Raw genomic sequence first — 10,762 nt, forward strand, 5'->3', positions numbered from 1 at the left:
TTATACTTTGGTTTATTATACTTTTCCAATACCTTTCTAGTAATTAGATATGTGGATGCAAGGGTGGTGGAGAGGGAAAGACACAGAGAGAGAGGGAGACAGAGGGAGGCAGAAGACCCTTTCCCAGTGCATTTTGCCCTGTATCCCATTTTTTTTAACTTAACAATCTATAGTGAACATTTTTCAAATATATTTAATATGATATCATTTTTAATGGTTGAATATCACAGACATATTAAATAAATTTACCACATCTTTTTAGCCAGATCCCTTTTTATTGAACATTTTAATTTTGTCAAATTTTCACTGATACCAAACATAAAACCAAAAAAGAAGGAGATAGAGAGAAAGGGGTGGGGCAAAGGGAAGGAGCAAGAAGAGAAATTGCAACAAGTATCTTGTGACACACATCATTATTTCCTTAGCAAATATTCTATCATTATATTGACGTGCAATTTGTCATTAAAAAGTATGTACTTTTCAGACATTTTGTCAAAGATCAAATTAGAACAGGCCATAGTGCCCTCTCCAACACTGGATAGTCTTTTAAAATAATTATTATCAATTAGATAGAGAAAGAAGGCATTTTAGTAATTTGCTTTTTTATTACTGATGAAAAAGAACAAAATATATCTTTATTGACCCTTTTTATTCCTTCTTTTCTGACTTACCTGCAGGAGTCCTTTGCCCATTTTTCTGTTTGGTTACTTATCTTTTTCTTATTGATTTGTAAGACTTCTTAACCTTGTGTCCCTTTTTTTCCCTTCCAGTTCGGTATTTGCTCTTTAACTTTTTTGGTAATTTCTGAAACACTTTTTAGTTTTCTATGTATTTTAAAAGTCAATCTTTGCTTTACATTTCATGAAATATAATTCCCATTTCCAAGATCATGTAAGTATTTTTCTATATTTTCTTTTGGTAATTTATGGTTTCATTTTTATATTAAAATCTCTAATCTATCAGAATTTAATTTGGCACACGGTGTATTTTTTTTCCTACAAACAAGTGGCTCCTTCATTTATTGCATAATTTATATTCTCCTTGCTGATTACAAATGCCACTTCTATTATCTATCTCCTTGGATCTAAATAACATTGAATTGTAAAGTCAAACTTTAAAGCTGCTTGACTGATCTAACCGTTTTCCCTCACAATAGGCAACCGTGTGGAGGTTGAAGAGATGTCAGTCCAAATGCCAGAAAAAATACTGAATATATCTCTGGCTTTTTTTTTTCTTAAATCAAGACCGTTATAAATATTTTACAACATTGTCATTGTTAATATAGACTTGTATGCTTAGATATTCTAAATGTTTTATCACTATGTATCTGGGCTGTAATGACATATATTTTATGATCATATTTTGCTCAACAAGCCAATAGTCTTAATGTAGTATGTGTGATATATGCATAAATGTATGTATTACCATCATTATTCTGAAGCTAAATATTATCTGTGAAATTATGAAATGCTCAAAAATTTCATATGCATGAGTTAACGTCCTATAACCAGTTCATAAATCTTCAAGTTAAACATGTTGGCTCATGTTTTCCCGATAGAATCGACACAATTACAGCACAGAAACTGAAATCAACCGTGTTGTCCTTTAAAGTGAAGCTGCAAACACAGCGAGAAGCATCTGTGTGAAAGACAGATTTATCTTTGCGCTTCACACGTCCTTTTCACCTAAAAACAAGGAACAAAAAAGTACGTATTTCTAATCTAAGTAATAACTCTACTTTTAGTTTTAGCGACGGCGACAGGTTTGATGGTGAACACTGTAGACTAGGGTTTACTTGGGAACAGTGGCTTTCTCAAACATTTTGCCTATAATTCAGCCACAAATTAAGCCCCTTACCATTAGGTGCTCCTGAAAATATCATAATTGGTCAGTTAATCCATTTCCTATTCATTGTGACGAATGTTGGCCTGAACCCTGACAATGATTTAGGTCAAGTTCCATAACGTAAATGTTGTTCCCACAATAATAAGGGTAAATCTGCAGAATTTTATGTTAGGTCACTCCAAGGATTGACATTTATGTGTATATTTCTTCCCCTACATACTTTTCTAAGACACTTAGAGATATTTTGGTACATTTGATAAATGTTAAAAAAAAAAAAAAAACCACGCTATTAAAAACCAAGATTAAATCTTGTGTGTGAGCCCGACTGAAAAAAGAGCCACATGGTTATCACCAAGCAAATGGTTTGTGAACTACGGGGGCAGAATCTCTAAAGCCCGTTCTTTTCCCAGTGCTCATTTCTGGTGAAGAAAACAAGGCAGGTGGCGAGGGAATTTAGCCTGAAAAAGGCTTATTTCCCCCACCCCCTGGTAGATACATTTGGTTTTCTCTCTTGGCTCATAATACAAAGTATGGCTCTTCTCCAAATCAGGAGAATAGTTTTTTTTTTTTTTAATGTTTCTCACTTCCTTCTCTTTAATCTTATGCTTTCTACAGTGTATAGAGACTATCTCCCATGCCATCTCCACAAGTTTCTCAGAGATCATTCTTCGTTTCACCTGCTCTGACTTTCTGTTCTATGCCAAGAATCCCTTGGTCAGTTCCCCCCACTTCTGTAAAACGCAGACTTCTGTGCTAGAAAGCCAGGCAGCACGCCTCCTCCTGGGCGAGCTCCTCGTTTCACTCCTGCTCCTTGTCTTGCTCCCTTTACTCTTGATTGTTCCAGGCTCGTTTTCTTTCCCCGTCAGTCCTCTTCTGCTCACAGTCATCATCATGTTCCCATATGTCAGACGTGTGTTCATAATTCAAGGCGAGGGAGGCAATTGTGTGGACCACACATTGCCATTTTCATTTTATGGCTTAGTTCAGATACTTTTTTTTTTATGAGGGGGAGGTAATTAGGTTTATTCATTTATTTATGTTTGGAGGAGGTGCTGGGGATTGAACCCAGGGCCTCGGGCGTGCTAAGCACACATTCTACCACTTGAGCTGTACCCTCCCCACCAGATACTTTTAATTGGAACACCCATGAGCACAGGAATTGTGTCCCTCTTGTGCACCCCTGCACATGCAGTGTCCACCACAGAATGCTCAGTACATTTTTATTGAATTAATAATAACAGCCACCATTTAATACATTGACTTACCAAATGATAGGTATCATGCTATGCACAAAGGGTATGTCCATTTTATAGATGAAAAAACTGAAACTTAGAAAAATTAAATCAGTTGCTTCTTGGTTGCAAGGCTAAAGTTGAAGAGCCAAAGCAGGACTTAACCCCAGGCGTGGAAGGCCAAGCGCCCACACTCACAGCACAGAGGCGAGGTAACACAGCTGTGTAGAAGGGCTGCTCTGGAGCCAGACGGTATGGCTTTAAATCTTGACCCTGTCACGTAAGAGTTAACAAACTCTCTGTGCTTCAGTTTCATTATCCCTAAAACGAAGACCATTTATGGAACAAGCATTCATCGGTTCCCAGTCATTCCCCCTCAGAGTCGTTCTCCAATCCGCTGCTTTGCCTTTGTTTAGTTTCCCACAGTTGGCCGCTGAAGATGACCAAAGGCTTAGACTTCTAGACGTGAAGGCTGAAATTATCCTGGTAGGCAAAGCTCTCAGTCAGCTAAGATGCTGGCCCCCAGCAAGGGAGCTTGGAACGGTCATCATACACATCAGCTGTGGCTGCAGCAGTAGCAGGAAGGAGGGGTCTGCAGAGACACTGCTGGAATGTCTGCACACTGAAAAATTACCCTACCTTTTCCCCCTTTAAAAAAGCTATCGCTGTTTTCTACTCCCTCCTTTCTTTCTGTAGCAACCATTGACACCCCTGGCCCCCCCAAATTTTATAGAGTGTACTAGTAGTAATTACACTTACCATCTAGTCCTTGGATTGCAAGACCACGAGGAACCACACCTAGAGACTGTCCCAGCACTAGAACAATGGGCACTTTCCACCCAGGGGCCAGGACCAAGAGGACAATAGCCCTAAGATGCCCCTTCCACCAGCTGGATGTGCCTTTGGGCTGGGAAGAGGGCAGAAGCAGGGCCTCTGGTACTAGAATGGCTGGATCAAATACGCTGGAGGCATTTTTGTCATTGTACATGTGGGGAAAGGCAACTACACAATAAGATACCTCTTAGGCCAGACACACCGCTCACAGTGACCTCTCCCTCCCCAGCGTAGGGGTGGAACATCGGCAAACATCCACACGTGTAACTTGTAACCTAGTCACGGCTGAGTGACCCGGGGCTAGAAATCTGACCCAGACTGGTCAGACTTGCTCCCTGGGAAGCTGGAATTTTGAACAGGGATGCTTAGAGATGGGGAGTCGTCCACACCCCACGAGGACGGTTATGGATCCCTACTCCTGAGCTTCCCTGGTTATCCAGCAATTGTCAGGACTCTGTGAGGTACACCAGTGTCTGTCTGGTAAAGTCGACTTCACTGCCTGGAATTGTTAGTCACAACTGGAAGAGCCTTAAACACCACACTTCCCTGAACAGCTCTCTCTCATGCTGCTCCTTCGTACGCTCCTCTCTCTCCACCCTCCACCAATGTATCACAGCTCACCAAGAATGAACGCCATGATGTTCTGTCTCACTGAGGCTTTGCTGTTCCCCTGCATGAAATTCCTTTCCCCCTCTTACTGAAAACCTTTTCAAGAATATCTCCTCTGTAACACTTTCAATCATCACCCCACATTTACCTGCTTTGATTTGGAAGGTCCTCCACCATACCAACAGGGCCTGTCACGCCACAATCGCGGCACGTATCACGCTGCACTGTAGTCCCTGGTTTATTTGCCCGTCTCCCACAAGACAGCAGGCTCCTCGATAGAAGAGGCAACTTCCCGTTTGACCTTATTTCTCCAGTTTCCTTGTTACAGTGTCTGACACATAGGAGACCCATTAAGTAAATGGATAAATGAGTAAACAGTTTCTGCATCATGAGAACATGCTCAGGCTTACCTGCTGGAAGAATGTGAGAGACGAAGGAGAAGAGCCAAGGCCTTTCTACACCTGATGACAGATAGCTGGTCCGCAAACAAACGGGAGTCCAGCCAAAACTGGTGGAGCCGCCTCCCTGACCCGCAGCCGCCCGTGGAAAGGAGCAAGCCCAGCTAAGTCAGAAGAGCCGCCCAGCTGACGCAGGGACTCCGAAGAGATTACAAATGGTTAGTGTTTTAATCCACCGGCCTTTGGGGTAGTTTGTCAGGCAGCATTTTTTTTGTGGGAATAAATAATTGGTACAATATCTGTGGATTAGATTTCACCTGGGGATAGCCAGCTTGAGAGCTTTGCCAGCTAAACAAAGATTTAAAATTCAAGGACTGCTTTTTCAAGTCTCATTGTGAATGGGGAGAATGGATACACTTGTGAATCAGTAGAAAAATTTTCTCTCTACTTGATAGTATTAGACATTTAAAGAACTAGATTAATTAAAAATTTTAAAAACACCTTAAAGAAAAGATCAAAAGTAAAATCAATAATTTCTCTGTTCCAACACAACTATGTTAATTTTTGTATGTTTCTATTCAGCCTTTATCCATGTACATAGGTATTTTCATGTAGTTCTAATAACAATAGTGTTGCATTTTGCCTTACTACTAAGGGGAAAGTGACATATTCATACATAATTATTTCAATAGCTACATAATAATTCTTCAGATATACGATGTTATTTCTCTATTATTTTAGTTAGATTACTTTTTTCCCTCTATCAAGGATGTGGCAAAATACAGCTTTTTTCTTTCTTTGATATTATTGCTTTAGGTATGAAGGCCAGGATGGTGTCTCTCTTGTTTACTGCCATGTCCTAAGCACCTAGCAAAGTATATGGTAGGCACCCAATAAACATCTATTGAATGGATGCACTGTGTGAATGAATAATGGGATTTACACAAATAGGCTTCCTAGTTCCACCTGCTTCAAATGCTTTTAAAATTAGCACAATTGAAATAGATTCAAAAGCCGTATCATTTGAAAGAAAAACTCATTTGCATCATACCTTAAATTTATCACCTGTAGCCAAAGGAATTTGTTATTCACCTTAAAATTTCTGAAGTACAAAGTTGACCCATAGAATAGACAAAAGAAGGAATTCCAAGGTTTGTATTCATGAGCTGCTTGTACAAACATCACTAGATGAACACCATCTCTTACTCCCAGTCCTTATTCCCTTCTCTGCAACACTTGGCACTTCTGGCTACTTCTTTCTTTTCTCAAATCAGTCTATGTGACAGGGAATTTATACAACTTTCTTGCTATTGCTCTGACCTCTCTCTTGCCCTCGCTAGTGGTCATTCTCTAAAGATTTCTTTTGTCCTCTGCTCATCTCCTTCTGCAACCTCTGTCAATAATCACTCACTTCTGATCTTGTCTTCAGCTGCTCCTCTTTGTGAGCCATGCCCAGACCTGTGTGTCTAATCCTGATTACGGCATCTGTGCTTCTTCAGTCTCATCCACCTCCATTTCCTTAAGACTGTTTTGCTTGTATTTTCCATCTTCGCCTCTTTTCCTTTGAACTACATGTGTCTCCTAGCCTTTGCAAGTCTTCCTTGGCTCTGCTTCTTCCTCAAGCCGCCATCCCTTTGCCACTTTGCCTTCACCGCCAAGCTTTTGAGAGGGGTTCTGTGCCTTTGGCTCCAGTTCTTCCCCTCACTCCTCTCACGTTTGCATGTGGACTTCTGCTTTCTCCTACGGACCTTCTGCTCTTCAGTGACTGTTCGATCCCCTTCCCGCAGCGCCTCTCTGTGGCATCTCACACAACTCCAGGTCTCCCTTCGTGGCTTCCTTTGCACTATGCTTTCTTGGTTTCTAGATAGTCTTCCCTGACATCCTGTCTTCTTTTTCTTTTTGTCTTCAGACTTCTTTTTAACTCTGTTATCTTTAAAGGTCCTCATTCACATCCAGAGTTAACAGATATTTACTGAATGTCTAACATGTGCCGGGAACTGTGCGGGCCCCGGGGATGCAGGAATGAACAAATGAGACACTCACTGGCTTTCCCCTTCCTCACTTGCAGATGCAGTTAGAAGCAAAATCCTATAAATTCTGTTTCCAAATGACTGATTAGTTCCTTCTACCTTATTATCACGGAACTCTTTGTCATTATTAAGTTGTTTTCATCGTAGCCTAATAATTAATAACCAGTGTCCTTGTCTCTATCCCAGTCCAGCCCACAGGCTATCCCAGACTAATCTTTTTAAACATTTATGTCATCTCCCTTCAAAAATGTTCACTGGCTCTTTCCACTGTCTACAGAAGAAATGCTGAACTCCTTAAAAGGATGTTGGAAAGACCTGAGGCTTTAAAGTCAGAAAACTTGGGTTGAATTCCCAATCTATCATTTACTCACTCTGTGATCTTAAATAACCTTGCTGTATTTTGATTTTCCCATCTCCAAGGTGGGATTAATGACTAGTAATAAAGACCAAAAAGATGTGAAAGTGCTTTATTTTTAAAGTGTTAAAATTAATATCTCTTTTTTTATTTAGGTAGTTACCATATTGAAATTAGCCCAAGATTTAGAGTTAACAACAACAAAAAAAACCTGGTTTCAAATTCAGCTCTATATTATCTGTGAGACTTTGAACAAATTCATACATCTCTCTAAAACTGTTTTCCCATCAAAACACCCATTTTGTATGGCTATCTGAAAATTAAATGGAATAGTGAATATGAAAACTTCTAGCACAGTGTGTAGCTTGTAACAGGCACTGACTGGTTACCTTTTGGGCCTAATTTACTTTTCCTGCAGCATACCCACTACACCTCTTTACAAATCCTATAAGCCACTCCAGGCTATTTGATTTTCTCAATTCCTATGATGCACTTTTGTGTTTCTTCTTCAGCTGCATACTCTTCCTTCTCTATCAAAATTCAACTCAATCTTTAAGGCTCAGTTGAAATGTGGAGTCTTCGCTCAGTCCCTGTGTGTCTCACAGCTGGTGTATTACTTGCTCTTTCCTTCATACACTTTTGTATGTTTATCACAGTATTTTTTTCAGTCTGGCTTATATTCTGATTCTTCCAACAGATTGTAGGGGCTTTGAAAACAAGAAGGACGTTGTAGTCACCTTCGTTTCTCTTACATTGTACTTGGACAGCAGACACTCAGTTACTGAGTGAGCGTAGATTCAGATGCTGGCTTTCCCTTTCTACTGCCTGTAGGACATCACTTCCCTAAATGCCTACTATTGCTTCAAACCCAAACACATGCAAAAGCACGCACATCTTCTCCAAGCTGCTCCCTTTCAATTCTGCCATTACCCTATTCCCTAATCCCAGTTTCTGAGGTAAAAATTTAGAATTATATTTGACTAATCTGCTTCCTTGAACATCTAGGAACCAAACTATCAGGTATTTCCAACTCTCTGTGAAATAGTTCTTGGATTTACTTTTCTTTTCACTCCCATTATTCCATTCCTAGGAGTAATAATTATCAGTGTAATGGTGATTATTCGTAACAACTATCACCATTTATTGAGCACTTAGGTTCTGGGCTAAATACTGTGTATGCATTATGTCATTTGATCCTTAACACCTCTGTGAAGCAAGTACTCTTACGTTACAGATGAGAAAAATCAAGACACTGCTTACATACTTTGCCCAAGGTTACGGTTAAGTGGCAGAGTGGGGCTTAAACCCAGATCTGAAGCCAAAGCCCTTGAATGAGTTGGACTTTTTCACGTTGTGTAGAACAAAATAGGATTTTCAGAGGAATATTATGAAGATATTTAGGAAGTAAACAAGCACGGGAAGCTGTTCCATGGAAAACTACTGTCTCTTCAAAAGCAGAATATGTCAACACTCTAGCAATTATTTTGGGGGCTCTCTGATACGAGCACCTGAGACCCTAAAGCTCCTCTCCTTGCTTCTGTTGCCCTTAGTACAGCTGAGTGACTTCTCTCTCTCCTCCTTTTTTTTTTTTAAGCAGACTTGGCCATTCCTTTATTGGAAGGGGTATGCTTTGTTGAACTCTACAAGCTTGTGAGCCCAAAGAGATTTCAAGTTGAAGATTCAGTTGGTTTTTCTTTGAGGTCATAATGGCCCTGAATAAAGCCACGGGTATGGCAACTATGCCAGCGCCTACAGACCTGGAAGATGTGGCCAGCGCGGAGCAAACGGCAATAACAAAGGCGGACGCACCACACGCGGAACCAGGCCTGCAGTCCGACAGCTGCCCACTCTTGACAGATGCCCTCTACCTCTTGGCTTCTGCTGCCTCATACGTTTGGCTCTCTCACTTTCCTCTCACTACTGTACAACACAACTGCTTTACTTCAATTAAGGCAATCTCCTCACTGTTTTAAGAACAATTTCTGCCTCCACAACTTCATGTTGTCACTTCTTCTTTCCTCTCCACTTCAAAATATACTCAAAAAGCCTGTTATGTTAAGTCCCCCTCATTACTTCTTCCCAATGGCTCCAACGGATTTTTGAGTGACTCCTATGTGTTAAGTCTTCTTGCTGACCCATGATGAACCCACAACATGAACAAAAAATAACCCTTTTTTGAGATTTAGGGAGTTAGTTCTTGCCACCTGGTCTAGCCTGCCCTGCCTGCTGTGCTGGCTTCAGGGAAGTAATTTAGCTTTACTAAGCTTCAATTTCCTTATCTGTAAAATAGAGATTAAAACAGTATCTATCAAACAAGTTTGTTCTGGGGATTAAATGAGATAAAACAGGTAAAACTACTTGGGTAAAAAAAGGTATTTAGCACAGTGCTAAGCACAAAACAAGTGTATAAATGTTAGTTACTAAAATTTTTTGAATTATCACCCCTAGCAATTGGTGTGTTATTAATGACAAATGAGCTCAGCGGAAGGCATTGCTTGCTTTTTCAAATGTTAAGCTTCAAATTACAAATGTTATAAAATTATTGTCAGTAATTTTAGCATGAATGGATTAACACATCTAAAGATAACTACTATAGAGCTTATCTAACTCCATAAGAAACAGCTCTATTATGTTTCTTTTTCATATGAGTTTTGGGATACCATGAAAAAAATGTTTTAAATATATGCATTCTCTCTAAAACTCTTAAAGCTTATTAAAGAGATGTTATCCTTGTTTTCAAAGCCTATTTATAACACAGACATATTGTTCTATAAATAAATATTTAAATTTGGGATCCAGTTTAACATATTTCATGATTTATCACCCTGCTATTTATATTTAATTAAATTTTCTCGCAGCCACATTATGTATGATTTATTACTGGGTGAAGATTGCCCAGACCTGGTAAAGATGATAATCATAACACTGACATCTATGTAATCATTCATAATGTTATAAGTGGTTTTACAGACAGTCTCATTTGACTTTGAATCTTTTGAGTTATATATTTCCACTTCTAGTTGAAGAAAAAGGAAGCTTGGAGAGTGTCCTGTCTAACAAAAAACTGGAACTGGAACCTAGATTTCCTTACTACACATTTCATGCCTATGCTACCACAGAACCATGTTGTACTAAACTATTATTGGAATAACATGTGTGCTCTACTGATCTATGTATCTTAACCCTATAAATCTATGTAGCATAAATGTTATATGAAAAAGCAAAACTATCAGCATTATGTTTTTTCCCGAACAAGATTTGAGTCAGTGACACTGTGTTAATTTGGGGAACTTTTTTTTGCTAGCTAGCTTTTTCAGACTGACAAACTTGGTAAGGCCAAGATAAATTGAGACAATATACTCTTTAAATCAACAGTAAATTGACTTACAAAAAACACTTAATAAAGAGCCAACAGTTTCACATTCCTATTTTGAAAATAAAATTTCTTTGATTAAACAA

The 10,762-nt window shown here is 39.4% G+C and overlaps 1 protein-coding gene across 13 annotated transcripts in view; it reads left to right on the forward strand.

Moving 5' to 3' along the window:
• Positions 1-10,762, forward strand: part of CCDC18 (coiled-coil domain containing 18) — a 133,796-nt gene extending 123,034 nt beyond the window's left edge. For 9 of the 13 annotated variants that reach the window (XR_012509091.1, XR_012509092.1, XR_012509095.1 and 6 more), the window contains 3 exons: positions 1,559-1,706; positions 4,835-5,136; positions 8,901-10,762. The gene's annotated coding sequence lies outside the window, so the exon portion shown is untranslated. Of the gene's footprint in view, positions 1-1,558; positions 1,707-3,493; positions 5,137-8,897 lie in introns of all 13 variants that reach the window. The other 4 variants (XR_012509097.1, XR_012509093.1, XR_012509094.1 and 1 more) reach the window with 4 other exon arrangements.

The sequence above is a fragment of the Camelus bactrianus genome, chromosome 9 (assembly GCF_048773025.1).
Source record: "Camelus bactrianus isolate YW-2024 breed Bactrian camel chromosome 9, ASM4877302v1, whole genome shotgun sequence".
In the NCBI taxonomy this organism is placed as follows: Eukaryota; Metazoa; Chordata; class Mammalia; order Artiodactyla; family Camelidae; genus Camelus; species Camelus bactrianus.